The 23,063-nt window shown below is 38.1% G+C and overlaps 1 protein-coding gene across 6 annotated transcripts in view; it reads left to right on the top strand.

The window, feature by feature from the left end:
- LOC138707810 (serine/threonine-protein kinase NIM1) overlaps nt 1–23,063 on the top strand; it is a 918,589-nt gene that overhangs the window by 618,145 nt on the left and 277,381 nt on the right. The window lies entirely within an intron of this gene.

The raw sequence follows: 23,063 nt of genomic DNA, 5'->3' as shown, positions 1-23,063 counted from the left end.
TCTGCCAAGGAATTAAAATGATTAGTACACTTAAAATTCTTCAAGTGATTTATGCAGCTCTATTGGTGTAAAGAAATAAACAGGCAAGTTTTATAAGTATGCTGAATAATTGTACCGTACGGTATCTTTTTTTTTTTTTTGTTTCCCTTCCGAATAGAGAACTCCGTTATCAGAATACAAATAACAGATAAAAAGCTTCAGATTTTCATCTGTTTTTTTTTTTTTTTTTAATTTTTCCAAAGCGTCGAAACTACTTCCAGTTTTCATTATCAGGGCCATATTCTATGGGTACACTTGAAGGGTGCCTACTGCGTTGGGTTCGTTATGCCTGGTTCAGTTGTTTGGATGTTTGGATTAGCCACACGTACCGGACCTAGAATAGTAGACGGACTTTCACGTACGGTTTTAAAATCTAATATCCTGATAACGCAGAAGAACAAGAATTTTGCTCCGACTTAAAACAATGTGTCCCTTATGGTTTGATGAGCGCTGAATCCGAAAATGCATCTCTTTTCTTCGTATTACGTAAGGTTTTTAAGATATATTATGAATTCACTTTTCGATAAACGCTCCCCTAGGAAACATCTGGCGCGAGTTGAGAGTATACACCAAAACAAAAGCTAATGCATTTGATAAGTTTATGAATTATTTCCTGTTTCTTATGGTTGTTGGCATGTTCTTTTGTACTTCTAATAAATAAACAGACATTGGTCTCTTCTATTAAGTAAATTTCATAACAGTTCAAAGTGAGGTCTATGCAATGAACAAACAAGGGTTTATTTATCAGTATTTAAAGGAAATGTTTACGAGTTTCAATGAAGGAAAATTAAAAGAGGTCATTTTCATCGGTCCACAAATTCACGAAGTTACGGCTGAGCCTTTGTTTGAGGAAAAACTTTTCCTTACAGAAAGAATGGCATGGCGCAATTTCAAAGATGTTTGCTCAAATTTCCTTGGAAATTCTAGGGCGGACAACTACATAGAACTTGTTGTGGAAACCATCTTAAATGCAGTGTAATATGTCTCTCAAAATACACTTTTTACATTCTCATTTGATTTTTTTTCCTCCTAATCTTGGAGTGGTAAGCGACGAGCATGGGGAAAGACTTCATCAAGAAATATCTGAAATGGAAAGGCGATATAAAGGAAGATCATCCAGCATGCTTGCAGACTATTCTTGGTTCCTTTTAAAATGCAGTCCCGAGTCTATTTATAAACAAAAGTCATCCAGAAAATTATTTTAAATGTAAGTTCAAATTCCGGGATTTTTCTCATTATACGCATTAAATATTTCTATTGTTGTTCTGTTTTAAACTATGCAACATAATTTTTGTATCCAGTACACATTTTTCAAGTATTATGAGGAATTTTGAATTCCTAATGTTTTGTAATTTTATCAGTAGCAGTGAAAAATTAAAAAGAAATAGATGTGTCATTAAGAAATTCAATTCATTTTCCCCGAAAAATTGTACCTGATGGGGCAATTTGGATTTTAAATTCAGATTTAGGTCACACATATTAGTAATATTTACATATTTTTATTTCGGAGCAAGACAAAAAGTATAAATTTGTTGTTCAGTGTGATATAACCTTCAGGTAATGCCGAAATTTTGAAGATATTAGATAAAAAATACGGCGGAAAACCCAAAGCTTTTTTCCTTAACACAATTGTCACAAAAGCCTAAAATTCCACATATTATGAACTTATAAAATGTTACTCTTACAGAAGTCGTGGAATATAAGTAGGGAAAACGAAAAAACACCGAAAAAAGTTCCTGAATTCTGTCTTCGTTCACCGTTTATTCGTCCAGCAATTCTCGGTATTTTAATTGACTCTCTCTGCATCGAATTCTGATACAATTGCTACTGTATGTTTGCTATGCAAATTTTAATCTCACGTGCATTGTCGAAGTTAATATAACTACGTAATCATTCTTTGTAATTGATCTTGAACGTGTTGGTTCTTTACGACCCGATTAACATACCTCCATGATAGGAATGGCATTCATAAGACATTAATAATTGCAATGAAATGTCGAAGTCAAACTTAACTACACGTATGCTAGTGAAAAGATACCTTATAAGTCTGAATAAAATGACGGTGCAGTTCATTTCAAGCTAGAGACTTCACCGAAGCTGATGAAAACGAAATTCAATTGTTTTGGTGCTCTTACGGTAAGTAAAATTATTATTATTAGTGTGCAAAAAACAAGAAATACATTTTAAATATTCACTGAATTTTGTTAATTTTCCGGGGACGGGCGATTGCGGCCCACGGTCAGTTTTATACGTCAGTTGCGTCCCTGTATTTTTTGGGTCATACGTCAGCTGCGTCCCTGACACAAATAACACTTCCCTTCCCATTTTACTTAGGACTGGCTGTAACAACAGGTAGGTGACAAAATGCTGTTTGTGACATCTTCACCATACAGTGTTGGTAGTATCATTTTTCATCATAAAATGAGTTACAGTTTCACCATAAAACTACAAATTGTATGGATTGAAACCTAAATGACAGATTCCGGATGAAATACAACGCGTTTTATACATTGCTTGGTTTTGACTTGTCTTGTCGCAGAACGTGTCCTTGGACTATACTAAATTTTAAAAGGTTAACATGACATTCTAAACCGGCAGGTAGGTGTCGACGCAACTGAAGTATGTATTTTAAAAACCCCGGACGCAACTGACGTATTAATTTTTCGTCAACATGTTTACTGATTCGCAACTGACACCTCCCTTAATTTTTATGCCTACAGACCGATTATTTAGTCCTAACAGCTCAGCGACGCGAAAGAGGGGAAGTAATAGGAGTGGTGGGAAGAGCTCCGGAATAGAGATAAGGGCGAGCGGTAGGTAAAGGAATGCAGTACAGCTTAACTGTACTAGAAACATACCGCTCTACCGCACGCATGACGTCCTATCGCTCCGAAGGCAAGCGAGTGACTAATCCAAACATCCCTTGGCGTAACTAAATGGACTCGCCTGACACATGCGCACATCTCCGGCGACTGTCAGGTCTAAATAATGGTACTGTACTATCAAATATATTCAGTGGCGAAAGCGTTAACTGGTTTAAATTGAATTTAATTTTGGGAGGGAAGACTACGACCTAGCACTGTGATATAGAGAATCTATTGCACTTATCTCCGGGATAGGCGCTTTCCAACCCACCGGCTGATTAGGTTCGCTGCGTATCCAGGTTGCGAGCAGGCAATCCCACTCGTCCCTAAAACCAGCCTCCTCCATGCGTCGCCAGCCAGCGTTTGGGAGCTGTAATGAAATGATATTGAAATGGACATTGGACAGAAGGATGTTAATGCCTAAGGAGAGAATGGAGAATTCCGAGAAAACCCAACTACTGCCTTATTCGCCACAAGGCTCACTATGGGTTCTTCAAATGGAATTTCCACGCTAGATTAGGTCTCAAACCCGGATCTCCTGCGTGACAGACCTGAAGGTCTGAACACTCAATCACCGCATGGGTGCTTTACCTGGTTGCGACGTACAGAGTGGGTGCACGAATTGCTGCACTATTTGTTTTGTGCATAAGATCTGTTCAAACAACTATTGGTGCAAAATTTGTACGAAATAAATCACTGAAATGTGAACATTTGTTTGTAGTGAATAACATATTCAATACAGAGACTGTATATTTATTAAATAATGACTGTATTTTTTTCGATAATTTTCAATACCGATAAACAACATCGCAAATCCTTAATACCGGTATGACGTCAGTTTAGGACTTTTACCGGTATTGACGTGCCTTAATAAAATCCCGGTATAATACTGGCAAAACACTATAGGCCTAAAGTGAATAAAACACTAATGACTGAAGTAACCAGAGTCCGAATTTAAACTGAAAATACTGACAAAAATAGGTTAGGCCTATTTGTTTAGTACTTAACAACTCCTTTACATAAATTTCATGTATCTTTAACACCGTTATGACACTCTAGGACAGTCATGTCAAATGATGCCCATAGGCGCAAGCACGCGCTTTAGAGCTCAGGAGAGCCTGAGCGCTTTACAGCGGAAAGGAAAGAGATAGACGAGTTAGGTAGCACAGTCTAGTATATACAGTCACGAAGCTCAATACGTAGTAAATATGCATCCATAGATAGTTGCTCGTTAATATCGCCTCATTACAGACAATGCGAAATAGTACCGGCACAGTCTATTGTTCCTAGCACCATCACAACTCAAGCTTCGTTACTGTATATACTAGGTCGTGGAGGTAGTATATGCCGCTTAGTCGAGATATATACAGGGATGGCTAGCACTGATTCAATGGATAAAGGGAAGAGAACTTATTAAAACTGTATCTATGTTAATTTTTAGATTTGTCTGAGAAGTATAAGTGCATTCTAAGAATGTAAGTTTTAATTTTAATCTCATTTTTCACAAGTTTGCTTTTTATTCAGAGGGGAATATTTTCTCAACTTTTTTTTTTACAAAAAAGTGAAATTTTCAGATATGTTTATTTAGTACCCTTACAGGTACTGAAACAATGTTTTCGTAAATCTAATATATCTTAAATACGTATTAATGAAGATAGTATATTGAAAATTTTGTAAATGTTGACAAGAAAAATGTTTGTAAGGAAATAAATTAACAAAGCAACTACTGTTACATCATAAACAAAAGACATATGTCCATGTGTTGGTAAAACATCAGCTCTATAACTTCAGCAGAATCCGAGAAAATAATTTGATACAGTATTCTGATGATAGGAAGTTGCGCACCAATATGAACTTAAAATCATAATGCGATAAGAGTTGTGTTATGTAATATTAGTTACAGTTAAAACATATACCTAGATAACTTTGCTTTGTATTATAATATTGCTTTGATTAATTTATTGATTACGTTTATAAGACTAAAGATGCCAACAATATTAATTCCAACTTATTATGTTACACCCAGTCTCTTTCTTAAGGATATCACTTTCTTTATAAAGGATGTGTTTCATTCACTTAGTACAGTATAGTTGTACTACTATGGAATTTATGTCAATATTCCTTCTTAACTCTATATTATGTTATTAACGTACAACTGTAATATTAAGAAATTAGTGTTAGTATTTTTGTTTTAGAGACAATGTAATTGTATAACATCGAAAAGAAAGAAGCCATATAAAAATAACGATATAAACTTTCACGTTCCGTTTGAAGTTTGTACACCACTCTCTTTCAATTCAACAGGCTGCTTATTCATATACATAATCCTTCCTCCTTCCATACATAGCGCTTGATGATCGCGCACGACGTGAAGGTCAGAAAAATGCTCTTGCTTTGACATCACTGCTCTGGGAATTTCTACCGATATAGACATAGTAGCATACATGAATTAAATAATCCTATAAGAATCTTAATGTACTACAGCATGAATATTTGAATTTAATTTACGATATTTTACTGCGCTGATAATGTTTTGCTCGGCATTGTTTTGTTTTTTTTTTTTTAAGTTTAATACACGCTTTAATATCTGTGGTCATATCGCGTGTATTTTAGGATCTGTGGGTATACCAGTAGCCCATTTTTACTCTTGTTTAGTTCCTGTTTCTATTGTTGTTGTAGTTGTAGATTACTTGTGTTCATGTAACTGATCTGTTGTGTGTACATAAACGAGTCAGGCTGTCTTCCATTCAGTCATTTTTGTATGTTCTATTAGCTCCTCAATTAATACCGGTATTTAAGCTATAAATACCAGTATCAAAATACCGGTTTTCGACGTATTTTACCTGTAAAAATCAAGAATTTTAATATCAGTTATATAAATGGAGAGTCCACTGCAAGAATGGTGGATGTCATTTGGAATACATTTCGCAGGAGAAGCAATTGAACGTTTGAAATGCTTAGCGCTCAAAGCTTAACTGTGATTTTCCGATCATTACTGGACAATGACTATCAGTGTTAATGCCATATAACTCTGTATGTACATTCTATATGTCTTAAGCTATGCATTGACAGTCTTGGTTCATTTTCGACAAGAAAGTGACTTCCATCATTCTTGCAGTGGACTCTTCAAATATAACGGTATAAGTAATGCCGGTATTATATCGAAACCTAATTAATTTCGGTATTCGATCACTGGTTCAGTGTGCCCTTCGTTTTGTCTTTCTACTTCTGGAGATACATCCATGCGTTGGTGAGAGATTGCTGACAAAAATCTTTGGATTATATAGGCACAACTCCACAATTTGTGGATACTTCTTTTTTTTTTGTCGCCGTAAAGCTTATGCTTCCCTCTTTTCTTGTACGAGAGCAAGTGCAGATCAGAATGAAGAATTCGTCGCAGATATCGACTTGAGATTCCCAACTTAGCAGAGATTCTTCTTGTTCATTTCCTGGAAATTCCAGTCAAAGTCACTTCACCACGTCGATATTTCCAGGCTCAAGGATATAAGCTGCGCGAAGTTGTTTTTCTCTAACACAGAACTATTAACCTCGAATTATTGGGACAGTCTGTGGCATATACAAGATAATACATTAGAACACCTCCAATTCTATGTATACGATCGAGAGACTATTGAAGTTATAAGTGAATATTATTGTTAGTGGTGGGAAAAATCGGAACTTCATCTCATATTACATAGCCCGATCGGTATTGCAGGTATCCCTTATACCAACATTATTGATGATATTGGTGGTTTTGGTAGTATCTTTCATATTACTCCCTGAAGGTAGAGTCTGTAATAATTTCTCAGCTGAAATGTAATATTTAACTACAATGTGCATGCTACAATACGGTCTCTGGTTTAACATATGCATATGAATATAATGGTTGAACATTAAAAGAGTCCACACCTGTGGAGTAACGGTCATGGCGTCTGACTGCGAAACCAGGTGGCCCGGGTTCGAATTCCGGTCGGGGCAAGTTACCTGGTTGAGGTTTTTTCCGGGGTTTTCCCTCAACCCAATACGAGCAAATGCTGGGTAACTTTCGGTGCTGGACCCCGGACTCATTTCACCGGCATTATCACCTTCATATCATTCAGACGCTAAATAACCTAGATGTTGATACAGCGTCGTAAAATAACCCAATAAAAAAAACATTAAAGCATGTGGAAAAGTGGCTAATATGGTTATTTTATCTCCGTCTAAAATTCTAAATCGGCTATACTACAATACGATTTTATACTGCATTAATAATATCAACCCTATAGAACTGATACGTTTATAATAGTAAGATTGGCAACACTTATAATCAGTTTTTCTCCCATCATTCCCATCGAAACACAGCTATTCCGTCCCCAGTGCCGTAAACTGACAAGCTTACGAACTGGGTAGCTCAGTCGGTAGAGCATTCATGCGCTAAGCGAAGGATCCCGGGATCGATACCCGGCCCCGGAACAACTTTTTCCTTGAAATTATTCCAGTTTGCTTCACAGGGAGCTTATACCTGAAAGCCAGATTTGCATAAGGGACTTGTTTGTTAGGATGAAGAGCAGTGTAGTCCTCCTGAGCAAGCGGTTAGCATTGCTGTCATTAAATCATAGATGCCACCAATAAAATTCGTGTAGGATTGGCGAACGTGTCTCGTGCTCCGAAGCTACGCTGATTTGTGGTTTCGAATCCCTCTCGATTTCATTATTTGGTAGAGGTTTTCCGAGCGTTTTTCCAATTGTAAGGCGAATGTCAGATAACTTCATAGCTAATCCGAGGATTCGTTTGACCAAAATAGCATCTTGATATAAACAAGTTCATCAACACTGGGTAACTGTTTAGTTGAAACTTCGTTAAATAAACAAAAGACTTTCTAGATTTTTTTACAATCTCAATATAGTAGAATCTCGGTATCCGAGGTAATGCAAGTGAGAGTACTGGGTTTTGAAATAACTCGGACTACACGGAGCGTCATAGAAAAAATAGTAAGACATGAAATGAAACCAATGACAGCTTCCTGTGTTAAAAACCTTGGAGTTTACTTTGATACGCACTTAAACTGGAATAACCAAGTAACCCATATTATAAAAAAAAGTGCTTTCCATACTACATTCCTTAAACAGCATTCGAAAATTACTCCCGCTATCACTCAAGAAAATACTAGTGGAAACACTAGTAATGCCCCACTTCGATTATTGTGATTTTCTACTGACTCACCTCAATGTCAACCAGTCGCAAAGATTACAACTTGTTCATAATTCTTGTGTTCGCTTCGTCTGCGATGTCCGTCGCGCTACCACATTACCCCATCCTTCCAAACTCTAAACTGGCTACGACTTCGAACGTAGAAATTTTCGTTCTCTTGTTCTCCTTTTCCAAGTCCTTCACAATTCTACACCTACCTACCTTGCCTCCCGTTTCAGTTATCTGTCATCATATCATAATCTCTTCACTCGCACGCAAAATACCCGCATACTAGCCATACCAACACATAAGACATCATCGTATTCATCATCATATACAATCTCGCTCTCGCACTTGTGGAATACCCTACTCAGTGACATCAGAGACTGTCGGAATTTAGTAGCGTTCAAAAGCAAATTTTTTTTTTCTCTCTTCTTAACTTTTACAATAAACTGTCCAGCTATTATTAATCAGTTAATCTTTTAGTACTTTGATTTTTATTGTATTTGTAAATTTAATATTAATTGTAATTATAATTGTAATAATTGTATTCTTAATATTGTAGTTGTAATCCCTTGGTAGAGGGGAAGAGAAGGCCTGATGGCCTTATCTCTACCAGCTTAAATAAAAAAACAACTAAATCTAAGGGTATTTTATTGCAATTTTTTTACAGTGTTATGATACAGATTGATTGTTTTAGCTAAAAAGAAACAGCAACAATATTGAGGTCATGTTTGAAGAAGTACTTAAGGGACTTCTGATTCAGGATGTCGCATCGTTTTTGCGCGGCAGTATCGCGTCATTGCACGAGTAAGGGGATGCCTCCCATCGTTGTGACAGTGTTTGGCGGAGTGCATCCACATTGCGCGTGGTACGGACGGATTTAACGGAGCTTCGGATTTACAAGGATCGGATTAGAGAGATTCTTCTGTAGAATGCTATGAGTTTTTCTAGGGCCATAAAATCCTTAGCATGACTTGAAAGCGAAGTAAAGCCGAGGATTCCATATAAAATTAAAGTCTGAATGAGAGGAATTCGGGTAAACGTAACCGGCGTTTTTGTTCATATCAAAATTCCTGAAATTTTCTCTCTATCGTTGTCTATCATCGTGTAATCGAGGATAATGAATTTCGCAGTATGAGCGCTCCATACTTCGGAAATGGAATTAACACTTCCACGCTAGCATATTCTAGGAGGGTTTTAGAAATTCGTATATAGAGGCATTGAAAATCAACCAAAGCGAAACGTCAGTAAGGAGAACTAGAAACATTTTATGACCCTGCTGCAATGTAAATCAAATTGCGTTTTACTAATCATGAAATCTAATCTAATACTAATTAAATCGGACAGCAGGAGCAGCTATTTGAGAGCTATAAAATTGCATTTAATTGGGGTAAATATGTACTGCATACAAGCGCATGTACGTGTAGACTGTGTATATCTGATTCAGTTACTTTAGCATATTATACACTAGCACATGTATGTCTTGTCACTACGCTGTTGCAGTTACACGGTTTCTCTTGGAAATTTTACTTGTAATTTTCATCCATACGTTTATTAATATAACATTTAGTGGTAACTTCTGTACTTGTCCAGTAATATAATTGAGCTACTCGTGTCGTATGCGGTATCTAAAACCTTTGTTTAACTATACATGCATATAACAGTCTTTTATAAGTCCCTACTAATTGACCTTTAGGCCTACGTGTGTGATATTGTGCATTGTCTATATAAAGGCCACAGTGTGAGTCTTAAAATTGCCTACTATAATATGTACAACAGCAAGCGCACCACAGTCGGGAGTTCAAATCCCTCGTAAACCAGCGGAGCGGATTGGAGATAGCCAGCGGGACTCTTGCACCCTACGCTGAATTCGGGATTCTCGTAGGTTCGAATACATTCTCTGCTGATTATCTGGTTGGACTTCTTTATAGATTTCCCTAACTATATGTAGAATATTAGTTAATCGAGGTTAGTCCACCCCTGTGGAGTAACCGTTAGTATATCTGACCGTGGACGAGCGGGCCCGAGTTCAAATCTTGGTTGAGCCAAGTAACATATTTGCGTTTTTTCTCTCTAACAATTGAAGACCTAACTTCTTAAATGTGCTAAGTACCAATTTTTTAAATTTAATTTTATTCAATTTAAGGGAGTAACATCCATATGAGAATATCATATTGCATTGTCTTTGTCTTAGCTCAACTATAAGTGACTCTTTCGTGCGCCAAACACGGGGTTGTAGGTATGTCAACATGCATTGCGCAGTTTGTTTTCCATCAATACCCTATCTCAGAAAGTTGTTTGGTACTTAGCACATTTAGAATGTTAGGTCCTCAACTGAAGAAGAAGTCCATACCTGTGGAGTAACTGTTAGCGAGTCTGGCCGCGAAACCAGGTGGCCCGGGTTCGATTTCCGGTCGGGGCAAGTTACCTGGTTGAGGTTTTTTCCGAAGTTTTCTCTCAACATAATATGAGCAAATGCTGAGCAACTATCGCTGTTGGACCCCAGACTCATTTCACTGGCATTATCACCTTTATCTTATTCAGAGGCTAGATAACCATAGCATTTGATAAATTGTCGTAAAATAACCATTTCGTGTTTTATGAATACTCAGACTATCACCGGGCTGGGAGACGCTAAATAACCTAAGACGTTGATAAAGCGTCATGAAATAACTACTAAAAAAAAAGAATCTAGTTCACTTGTGCTGCGTTCCGTTAGTTGACGGTCTTTTCTTTCAAAACTCTCAAATACAAAATGGGTAACTCCGTGTCATCTTTCCGGTAGCACAGTACTAGAGGGCGGGATCATCGTTGCGCGAATAAGAATTCGATGTCCGACGTCAACTTGAACGATATTTATGAACGAGAAAATAGAAGGGAAGTGTTTTCCCGAAGTTTTCCCGTTTTTCTGAACATAAAAAATGTAATTTCCCCTGTACTCTCCCTTTCACTTTGCCTGTTCCCTCATTTCCTAACATGTCCTCGCAACTAGTTAGTTGCAATCAAGCACTTACATTTGTTTCCTAAAGTTATTAGAATGTTTATCGATTCTGGTATATCCCTTTATTTGAAAAGCAAATTTATTTTCGACTGATTTTATTTTCTAGTCTCTAAGGGTGCTATTCATAGACATTTCGCTAGCCCGGGCTACGAGCGTGCTAAACAGGATTCATATCATATCAAATCGCTGACACTGGTTTATGAATACGAAAAACATTAGTTCGCTGATCATCCACCGAAAGCCCGCGCTAAGAATATCTATGAATACGGCCCTATGACACTAATAAAACAATCTCTCCTGTAGCTCAGTATTAGATTACGAGGTCATTTATCCTAAAACTCGCGTTCGATCCTCGTAATGACTGAGCCGATACATACGGTGGACTAGATTCAGAGTGATTATAAGCTACACGAGCACAGATAGAGAAATTAGTTAGATGTGCAACGTTTATACGCGTAGAATTTGAAGGAGAGGGCACTACAAGCAGCATTGTGACTCTAAGACTAGGTGCATTCCCAAATCGACACCTGCTGACTACAGTAATTTTCGTTGCGTAACCATATTTCGAGCAGACAACCCCACTGATCCCTAGGCCAGCCCTCTCCGTGCGTCGTCAGCCGGCGTTCGGGGAATGCTGTGGCATGATGACGGAATAGAGAGATGTTGATGGAATGCTGTAGATGCGTAATATGGGGAAACGGGAGAACCCGGATGAAAGTCCCCACTGCGACCTTGTCCGTCACAAGTGTCAATATCGATTTTCATCAGTCCTGACTGGGAATCGAATCCGAACCGCTTGCGTGACAGGATGAAGTTCTGATCATTCAGCCACCGCAGAGGTGCTCAGAATATAGACCGATAAAATTACGAAAATGCGATTTGTAAAACCAGTTTGGCACACTAAGACATTGAGACACACTGGTAAATGAGAACCGTTAGGCTAGGGCTCCACTAGCTGTGTTTGACGGCTGCTGTGAGCTGCATTCTACTCCCTAGATTTGTACTGCAAGAAGGTGGCTCCACTTAATGTAAATTTTCTGCGTGTGAAAGCCGTAGTCTACTGCTCCGCGCTGCTCTGGCCCGGCTCCACTCCTGTTGTTCAGCTGAAAACAGCGTTGTGATGTTCTTTGTGTACTACAAGATCAAGCGAAAATTGCAGTGAAAATGAGCACACTATTTATCAAGGTGATTGTATGTTTGCTATTGGTTCGCCGTCGTCGAAGATTGCATCAAAGAAAATGGCGGATACATCCTATATATATTTTTAGTAGGTCACTTTACGACGCTTTATCAACATCTCAGGTTATTTAGTGTCTGAATGAGATGGTGATAATGCCGGTGAAATGAGTCCAGGGTCCAGCACCTAAAGTCACCCAGCATTTGCTCAAATTGGGTTGAGGGATAACCCCGGATAAAACCTCAACAAGGTAACTTGCCCCGACCGGGAATCGAACCCGGGCCACCTGGTTTCGCGGCCAGACGCTTAGCCGTTACTCCACAGGTGTGGACGATCCGATATTAAGTAACAGAAAACATGAAGGCATGTTTGCTGCAATGCAAAACAAACTTAGGGAATATCCAGCTAAATTCTTTTAGTTCTACCGGATGTCGGAATTTTGTTCTAAGCATACGAAGTAATTATTCTGTATGGTTGTGAATCTTGGACTCTCACTTTGAGAGAAGAACAGAGATTACGGGTGTTTGAGAATAAGGTTCTTAGGAAAATATTTGGGGCTAAGAGGAATGAAATTACAGGAGAATGGAGAAAGTTACACAACGCAGAACTGCACGCATTGTATTCTTCACCTGACATAATTAGGAGATAATAGGAACAGACTTTGAGATAGGCAGGGCATGTAGCACGTATGGGCGAATCCAGAAATGCATATAGAATGTTAGTTGGGAGACCGGAAGGAAGAAGACCTTTGTGGACGCCGAGACATAGATGGGAGGATAATATTAAAATGGATTTGAGGGAGGTGGGATATGATGATAGAGTCTGGATTAATCTTGCACAGGATAGGGACCGATGGCGGGCTTATGTGAGGGCGGCAATGAACCTGCGGATTTTTTAAAAGCCATTTGTAAGTAAATAAGTAAGCATACCAAGTAATAATGCTCATACATAGGGGGTGTTTCACCTCATGGACAATTGGACAGACGTTCGAAACAGGAGCACGACACATCTAATCAAATCAGAGCTGAAAACTGCAGTCGACTTTAACGATTACGCGAGAAAAATCTGTCTCAAAATATTCGTAATTTAAGCCTAGCTGGGGAAGTGTAGAATAAAGTTGTTTTTAGTAGCTAACTGAACGGAATATTTGTCAATTTTTTATTCGAAATTTTGTCGATTCCTTAATCTCCCGTATTTTCTTCAAAACAAGTTGGCAACCCAAATTTGCAGTACGGGACATTTCTCAATTTCAATCATTTATTTCCTCACTATCAAGCTCCATTTTACAAATTGCAAACAATCAATCAACAACACTATTGTGACACAACTACAAGCACTGCGAAACGTAGACTGTTTTACTACAGCTGCCAGCTGACTACTATGGCCAGTGGAGCCAGGCGTCGGCGACAGATAACGGCACGAAAATGGAACATGTTCTATTCCTCCGGCAGTAGATCTTGGCATTGCCGCCGTAATTCTGTTAGGCGCAGTGAAATACTGCCCATATAGCCACCTAGATTGTTTTGCGTGTATTCCATTTTCAGGCAGTAGTCTGCAGCTCACAACAGCTGTCAAATACAGCTAGTGGAGCCCTAGCATTAGTTGTATCTGGTGACCGTCAGCACTCAACCTGAACAACCCCTAATGTTTTCTCGGGTTTAATATCAATCAGAAGTGCATTACTTTTTTTCTTTATTCTCGCTCAAGGAGATAGTGTGAAATAAATCGATTGATCATAATGTAGAGGCAAAGTCTTTCGTCCATTCTTACATTAAATAAAATACTCTTCATTTAATATGTCAATTTACACTTAATTACCCATTCGAGAGACGAAAGATGACGGTATCACAATAATGAATCTATGATGTATTGACAATATTTCGAAAAAATGAAGTAATCACATAATATATTCTCGCTTTTTCTTTGTCCTACACAGATTTGTCAGCTCCAGCTTGCGAATGAATTCCATTTATTGTCTCTTCTTTGCTATAAAAATGTATTTCAATATACAAAGATATTTCTCATTACGACTACATTGAACGTTTTATGTCCTGCTCATGTAACGTCTTGCACATAAAATATTTGGTTAATGACACTTCCGGTCGATTTTGAAGAGATGTCTTGGATCCCAGGCCATTGATTACAGTGACTACACTAAGTCTGTATGAAAATAATTACACATCACTGAAGGAATAAAAATAGCAGACAAGTTCAGTCGCCTGTATAAAATATAAAGAACGTTCATGTTCTTAAACACGAATCGTAGAATCTCCCATGAATCGGATCCTGGTTACACTTTCATTAAATTTCAGCGATCTCTATTTTCTCATTACAGTACTACAAGAAGTCTAAAGGCAAAATATTGCGATGCTGCTAAAACTAATTTAGAAATTTTCCCGCAAATAAATATTGGCTGCATTCTTGATATCGAAGGAATAAGTTATTTATACGAGGTTTTTCTGCTTTGTCCTACAGTGTAGGCCTATAGATATTTTTCCTAAGCTACTCTAAGGATTCCTGTTAAAATGAGATGAAGGTGATAATGCCGGTGAAATGAGTCCGGGGTCCAGTACCGAAAGTTACCCAGCATTTGCTCATATTGGGTTGAGGGAAAACCCGGAAAAAAACCTCAACCAGGTAACTTGCCCCGACTGGGAATCGAACCCGGGCCACCTGGTTTCGCGACCAGACGCGCTAGCCGTTACTCCACATGTATGGACAACTAGATTCAGGAGTTCCTGGTATATTATTATTATTATTATTATTATTATTATTATTATTATTATTATTATTATTATTATTATTATTGTTGTTATTATTATTATTAATTTCACCTTTTTGGTCATAACTGATTTCGATTTAGCTTCACCATTGTCGCATTTGTAATAATAATAATAATAATAATAATAATAATAATAATAACAACAATAAATGATTTATTATTTAAATATACAGAATACAGAATATAATTACAAAAATAGAAATAAAATAATACAATCAATACAAAAAGAGGATACAATAATATTGACAAAATTTGAGGACCGAATGAGCAGCGCTCATGCATTTGACGTCACGTATTCTTCTCAATATTTAATTAGCCTTTGTTGCGAGGACAAAGTTGCCTGTCTTCAATTTACTTAATTAACACGTCTTTTTATCGGTGATTGTTCACTTTACACGACAGTTTATCTCCACCGTCTCTACTATAAATTAGATATTTGAAATTTATAGGTTTAAAACATTACAATGACTGAACGATTTTATTACTCTTTTCCAATTAAAGGATTGCAGTACATTTATAAATGAGCCTCGTATCATTGTGATAAGACTTGAAGTAGCAGTTATTGGTAACTTTAATACATTATCGAAATCTCTGTTAGCCATAAATACAATGGCTTTCGAATAGAGACATATTTCATCCTGAAATTTGTACCAGTGAATGCCAATATATTTCGAACTCAGAAACTCGAGTGCAGTATCCGTGACATACAGTGCATAGGAAGCGCTGTTGTGGCTTCCACATTAAATCCCAGTAAACATGATATAAGAAAGACGTTAAAGTTTTATGGGCGCTGCATTGTTTCGGTTTCCTCCATGACTTTTGCAGGTTTGTCATTGGCACTTGAAACATTTACTTCCATCTCGAATCTTATTCCTATCCATATGCACAGTAGTATCTCATACGGGACTAGGCAGCCGAGTTGATTTTGTAGGCAGAAAAACTCGGAAGCACAGACTCGTAATAAAGGCCATATCAAATTGTGTGGTTTGAATAACAGATATAAACACATCTACACTGCTTCTATGTGTTAGAAACTACCAAGCAAGAAGCATACAGGGTGTCCATAAAGTCTAGAATCATAGGAGAATGACTATTTTGAGTTGAGTTGAGATGTGTGAATAGTTCCTGCGCCAAATAGCAGTAAATCCATCTTTTCTGGAAACAGTGATGTTCTCAGACGAGGCAAATTTGTACGTATGGGGAGGTGAACAAACAAAATTTGAGGTATTGGTCACAAGCAAACCCAAACTGGTACATCGACAGTAAAAGGCAGGGCTCTCCAAAAGTGATGGTATGGTGTGGTTTATGGGACGATAAGATTGTTGCTCCATTCTTCTTTGACTCAACAGTCACTGGAGAACATTATCTCAGGATGTTGGGCGATGAAATGGTACCAGAACTTCATGGTATCGACTATCCAGAGTGGTTTATGCAAGATGGGGCGGCCCCACCTCATTATGCAGGTTTCGTTCGGCACTGGCTGGATGAAATGTTTCCCGGACACTGAATTGGGAGAAGGGGCCTGTGGAATGGGGACCAAGGTCACCAGACCTAAACCCTATAGATTTTGCCATTTGGGGGATTGTGAAATCTGAGGTTTATGCAGAAAAAATTCGGGATATGGAACATCTCCGTCAAAGAATTATTGCTGCATGTGCTGCTCTTAACCAACGTATGTTGAAGACAATTCAAAGCAATTGAGCAAAACGTATGAGAACGTGTGTTGAAAATGTTGGCAGACATGTAGAACGCAGTCTTTAATGTTAATATGTATGTATGTATGTATGTATGTATGTATGTATGTATGTATGTATGTATGTATGTATGTATGTATGTATGTATGTATGTATGTATGTATGTATGTATGTATGTATGTATGTATGTATGTATGTATGTATGTATGTATGTATGTATGTATGTGTATTATGTCCTATGACTCCAGACTTTATGGACACCCTGTAGTATACTTTGAAACTACCACACTGTTTAACGTAGTACGAGATATTTTTGCGTTCTATCATAGATCCATAAACATACCAAGTTCATTGGCTGCCATGCCATCGAAGATAAGGAAAGGGAAACTTCTCTGTTGGATTCGTTACTAAGTCCTGGAGAATAGCTCTTCGTCTTGGATTCAACAGAGAAGCCCTCCTTTCCATAATATCTTCCCTAATAATGGAGCAGATAGATAACTATGAAATATTGAACGCTTCTGTATCCAACTACGGCGCGCATATCCAAAATTCTAACACCATGGAAGCAACACGTTGCTGGCTCTAGTAGAGATATTTTTACCACATAGTGATTCAAGTTCAAATTTTCTTCAGCACCTTAAGGTTGTCGCTATTGTCTTCAGCATAAGTATTACGAGAGGATAGTGTGAAATTTAAGTCGTCATCATTCATTGTCCAGAATTAGGCTCTTGTTGATCCGTTATGGTCTCCAACAAGCGCTTTCTAAGTCTTCCCAAATTTCAGCGCCCTCTTTGAACATACGATAGAATTTGGTTTGTCCATCTAGCAGGGTTCATCCTCTCCACATGATTTGTCCACCGAAGCCTATACTGGTTGATATATTGGACAATGAAATTAATTTACAGTTCCTCCAGAATGTCTTCATTTCTCCGGTATTCGACTAAGAAGCATCCTGAAGTCCACCGCCTTGAAGTAACGGTTAGGTTGCCTGACCGTGAAACGAGCGGGTCTGAGTTCAACTCCCGATGGTGAGAAGTTACCTGGTTGGGTTTTCCGTGGTTTTCCCTCAACCGCTTGAATCAAAATTGCTGGGTAACTTTCGTTGTTGGACCTCGGAATCATTTTGCCTTCATTAGCATCATTTCATTAATCATCTTTAATAGTTACAAATTGACCAGGTGGGCATGGTTCCGAGATCCACCTACAGATCGTATTGTCTGCGAGAGCTGCACATACCCCAGAGAAGCCATAGGGGCTTCAGTAAGCGGACTGCGGTTTAACGGGGGAGTGTAGTTCCCTTGAATAGATGGCGCTTTGGTGGATCGCAGAATCAGCGGCGGCGTGCACCTCTGGTTAAGGATGCAACAGACTCAAGCACGTAAATTGCGAACAGATTTCATCGATCTGAGAAGGCTGCAGAGGAATATCACAGGGAGGCGGAGGTATGCTCTCCTGTCAGACTTGGATCTGTGGTTGAATCGATAAGATGGCACTAAGTAATGAATCACGTGCTTGAAAAGTGATCCTAAGGAATTAACTAAATCATCTCTACTGTATGTGAGGAGGTTGCACAATAAACCTAAAAGCGGCCGTGCTTGTCAAATGGGTATCGTTCGAAGAAAAAAGAAGCATCCTGCAGTTTTCCTCATCTCGGCTCAAATTTAATAGTAATAATGGAGAAACGTAACAACGCACAAACTAATTGATGGTACAGGAATTTACATTTAACTGACATGGTTTGGTGAGATCATTTTTGCTACATTATCTCTGAGAATATGTCGCTCATTTTATTGCCAGCGAAATATTTCGTTTTGTGTCACTATGTCAACGCTGTTCAGGCCCTCCCACCTCTAGAACTACGTGTTATTCGTCGGTTAAAAACTGGGAACAAGTTTGAAAAACAACTTAGTTGTAGCTTATGCGGTGAGCCGTTTAAAAACGATTTTCAAATATTGTTTTCGATCCACCACTGTGGAGTAACAGCATGCCTGACCGTGTAACGAGCGGTCCCGGTTACAAATTCTCGTTCATACAAGTTGTCTGGTTGAGATTTTTCCGGGGTTTTCCCTCAACCCATTAAGAGCAAATGCTGGGTAACTTTCGGCTCTGGACCCTGGACTCATTCACTGGCATTATCAAGTTTATCTCATTCAGACGCTAGATTACCACAGCAGTTGATAAAGTGTCATGAAATAACCATTTTAAAACACTGTTTTCATGATTTATGACTACTCAGACTATCACCGGGCTGCGAGTTTCATGTTGCAGCAAGCGATAATTGCGTTTAAAATATGAAATTCAATAAAAGAGTATCAGTGACATGATAATGTATAATTCGTTAATATAAATTTAGTTAAAAGGAAATGTAGGAAATATGGAGATTGTAGCGCTGTTTTGGGGCTAATGGGCTACAACTCATGGGTATTTATGAATCCTGACAACAAAGCTCTTTTAGTAATGTCATTTAATTGGTTCACAGTTTACCCCTATAACTTAGATATTTTTCAGTCAATCTTCAAACGTTGCGAATTAGTATGAAAATCTTCACAATAGCTCTCTGCATTACCAGTTTCTTTGCGAATTGAATGGCATGAATGATGGTGAGTGAAATAAAAGTACGCGTGATTAAATCGCGCAGGCAGTTTCATTTTGCTACTTATAAATTTTGGTAAATTTTGCTCTCTCGTTTAAGAGTATATTACATTTACACGACATATGTCTGAGACACCGGCCTTAATTGTCTAATTTAGGGCTGGGCAGGAAGAGCGGATTCTACTCTCTCACGGGGAGCCATATGATTTCACTTCATCCCCTTTCTTCCCCGCTGAACACCGCGCAGCGGTCATTCAGTGACGGATGAATATTAAGCGTCCCCGTTTAGAGACTGGTTCCGCTCCCGTTGCCCAGCCCTGGTCTAATTGAAGGGTTCAGAACCATAGTGGGCCAAGCGCCATTTACTAAAACCGTAGAAAACAATCGTTAAAATGAAGTTATTACCATAATTCTATGGAAATATATAGCAAGAAACCAGGTGGCCCGGGCTCGAATCCCGGTCGGGGCAAGTTACCTGGTTGAGGTTTTTCCGGGGTTTTCCCTCAGCCCAATAGAAGCAAATGCTGGGTAACTTTCGGTGCTGGACCCCGGACTCATTTCACCGGCATTATCACCTTCATTTCATTCAGACGCTAAATAACTTAGATGTTGATACAGCGTCGTAAAATAACCCAATAAAATAAAAAATATAGCAAGTAATGTAAAGTATATACATTAAAACTAAATGATATGTCAATCTGCACTAAACTATGGTATTAACTTTACTTTAACCCTTGTTTTCTCCGTTTTTAATAAATGGCGCTTGGCCCACTATGGCTCTGAACCCTTCAATTCCCTTCAAGCAAAGAAATTCAAGCTAAAGATTTCTTAGCATATTACCTTTTATTTCGTTACCTGTGATTCAGAAGACAAACTTATTATTCACTGTGCACACAAACAATCAAATAAACTTTTCTATCTTGGATTACACACAGAAGATTTTTTTTTAAATTTTATTGGGTTATTTTACGACGCTGTATCAACATCTAGGTTATTTATCGTCTGAATGAAATGAAGGTGATAATGCTGGTGAAATGAGTCCGGGGTCCAGCACCGAAAGTTACCCAGCATTTGCTCGTATTGGGTTGAGGGAAAACCCCAGAAAAAACCTCAACCAGGTAACTTGACACAACCGGAATTCGAACCCGGGCCACCTGGTTTCGCAGCCAGACGCGCTGACCGTACACACAGAAGATAATCTTTATATTTCCAATAAATAAGGCATTTGATTTCGTCTAGCCTCCATCAGCGCGGTTCGGGTTCGATCTCCTGCCAGGTTGTGATGGAATTTGTGGTGGACAAAGTAGATGTTGCAGAGGGTTTTCTCGGGTTGGTGCCGTTTCCCTCTGCATTCCACCAACGGTATTAATTTATCTTATTTCATCTATGATCTGCAATAGTTAAAAATAGACTGGGGTGAAATATTTCCTGTAGTAGGCCTATGCATTTCTAACGCTATGTAGGATTTAAGGTCTTGGGACTCCGGGCCCTGAGGTTTCTTTAGGTACTCGTCTAGGATGGGACCTGCGTTTTTTTTAGGATTGAGGCAGGGTGGCCATTTATTTTAAACACTTTCACATATAATGACTATTCCTATATTACAATACTATCATGTAAGTCATATTTTGTCTATTCACGAACACCTTTTTTGAAAGTAATATAAATATTTAAAATATAATTTTGTTTAGAATGATATTGTAAGCATATTATTTTCTTTCCAAATAAACGGTAGTACTGTAAAATCATATCGTGTGTCTGGAAGTTGTGAAAAAATTATTTTATAGAAAATTTCCTAGACAAAATAGGGGGTACGCAGAAGTATACAGCTAATACTTCAAGGAAGAACGACCAATCTTGATAATTTGTTGTCTCATCTTTTGTGAGAATCTATTCTTCTGTGGCGGAAGTGATAAATCTTCAGACAGGAATTCACAACGTAAAGTACAAAAGTGTATTTTCATTTATATGCAGTCGATGACTGACTACTTCTCTCATGGTTTGGTAAATCTGCTTTATGCCTAATTTTATTTTCCAGCCAAGTATTTAAGATTGAGAATTTCCTTTGCGACATAAAACTTTCAATTGCAGTAGGAACACTAAAAGCTCTCTTTCCACGTCTTTTCGCTCCATGTTCTTGTCTTTCAATTCTCTATTACCTTTCTTTATGTATTCTTTGTTCCAAACTTTGCGGTTCGCTATGTGAAAATAGTAAATATTATTATTTAGAAACTTGGCTTTCGTGATAAATATAGGAGCTGTAAGAGAAATGAAATTATCAATTTGATAGTGTATAGAATAAATTACGATAACAACAACCACAGCAACCAGAAAGTAAACAAGATATTAATTCCCGTGAAAGCTGTCTTAAAAGTATAAATATCCACGTACGTTATAGAGAATAAAACAGACAAACAGAAAAATGTATGGTACATTAATTCATCAAACTCTAACAAGAGTTCTGGAAAATAGTGACTGCGCATGCTACACTAACGAATCTCTAGTATGAAAAAAAAAAAAAACAAACGCCGTCTCCGAACTCCCCTACAGCCTGCACAGTCCCTTTAGTTTTCTGCATAAGCATCACCGCGATCCTTCATCCCCAAGTCCCACGAGCTACCAAGAGCCCAGAAGAGAGCCCACGGTATAATAAGGGTTACATAAGAACAGTTCCTAAACAGCAAACATTTCCGTCTTGTCAGTGTTGCCAACTGTTACAAGATGTCACACAATCCTACGTACTAAATGAATTATTTCCTTACCGTACTTTGTGTTGGAAGGTTATTCTAAATAATTCAATAATTTGTAGCATATTTTCGTAGGCAAACTATATGGGAAAGGGATCAACGTGTCAAGGATTTTGTCTGGCAATACGAAGTTCATTGGTTTGACTAAACAATTGACTCACGAGACCTAACCTAAAAATGTATTTTGTTTGACCACATGAAATTATTAGTAGGCCTACTATCTCCGAAAACTTACCTGACTATAGTCTTGAATTATAACCACAACGCAACACATAAAATAACTATTATATATTAATATTTATACTGATATTAATTAATTATTAGTATGTTCAAATTTCACTAGCTTTCAGTAACCAGTTCAGAAATCTAGTACAATTTTAATTGCATGGAACTCCAGTACCGACAAATATTGTCGATATTTGTCTCAGCTGCCAACATATCAGTTACAAAATCACTACCATTTGTAATATTTGTCAGCATCGAAATTCGAAACTAAGTTGGCAAAAGAAAATTCAACCTGCAAACTAGAAAACCACCACAATCCACTAGCATATGTAGTAATGGGAGAAAAATGGTTAGGTCTCACCCTTACGGTATGAAGTAAGCTGACCCGACTATACATAGCACTACCACCAACAACTAATGACCACATACAACGGGATCCAAATTCGGTAGCGGTCCGCAGCTACTCTACATCAAAACAAGCCCAAAATGCGGGAAAGAAACTTAAACGATGATGATAGAGTTTAAATGAATCCGAGGTCCAACGCCGAACGTAACACAGCAATTATGCTTCAATCGGTTGAAGGAAAACCTCGGAAATGAACCTCAACCAGCTAACTTGTCCCAACCAGCATTTGAACTCGGGTCACAGTCAAACATGCTAACCGTTACTCCAAAGCGGTGGAATTGTATTTAGGTTACTCTTTGCTTTATGTCAGGATCGATGTTTTATTTTCGTTTCTTACACATCGTTACGCAATATTTCTGGATTG

The sequence above is a fragment of the Periplaneta americana genome, chromosome 10 (assembly GCF_040183065.1).
Source record: "Periplaneta americana isolate PAMFEO1 chromosome 10, P.americana_PAMFEO1_priV1, whole genome shotgun sequence".
Lineage (NCBI taxonomy): Eukaryota > Metazoa > Arthropoda > Insecta > Blattodea > Blattidae > Periplaneta > Periplaneta americana.
The sequence above is the reverse complement of the archived record's forward strand: the minus strand, read 5'-3'. Positions and strand labels throughout refer to the sequence as shown.